Raw genomic sequence first — 228 nt, forward strand, 5'->3', positions numbered from 1 at the left:
GATATCACTGAGCATAAAGACCTAGTATCTCAGAAACGGGACCTTTCAAACAAGATTTCGGGGGTTACCCATATATTCAAGAATAGTTACCCACGAATCAAGCAAGTTTGATTTAGGTTTATATCTCGTTTCAATTTACTAAATGTGCGAAAATCTACTGACACATCCGCAGTAAGATTGTTTATCACATTTTAGCTTTACAATTCTTTAGCGTGCTGTGATAGTCCA

The sequence above is a fragment of the Plasmopara halstedii genome (assembly GCF_900000015.1).
Source record: "Plasmopara halstedii genome assembly, contig: Scaffold_2680, whole genome shotgun sequence".
Lineage (NCBI taxonomy): Eukaryota > Oomycota > Peronosporomycetes > Peronosporales > Peronosporaceae > Plasmopara > Plasmopara halstedii.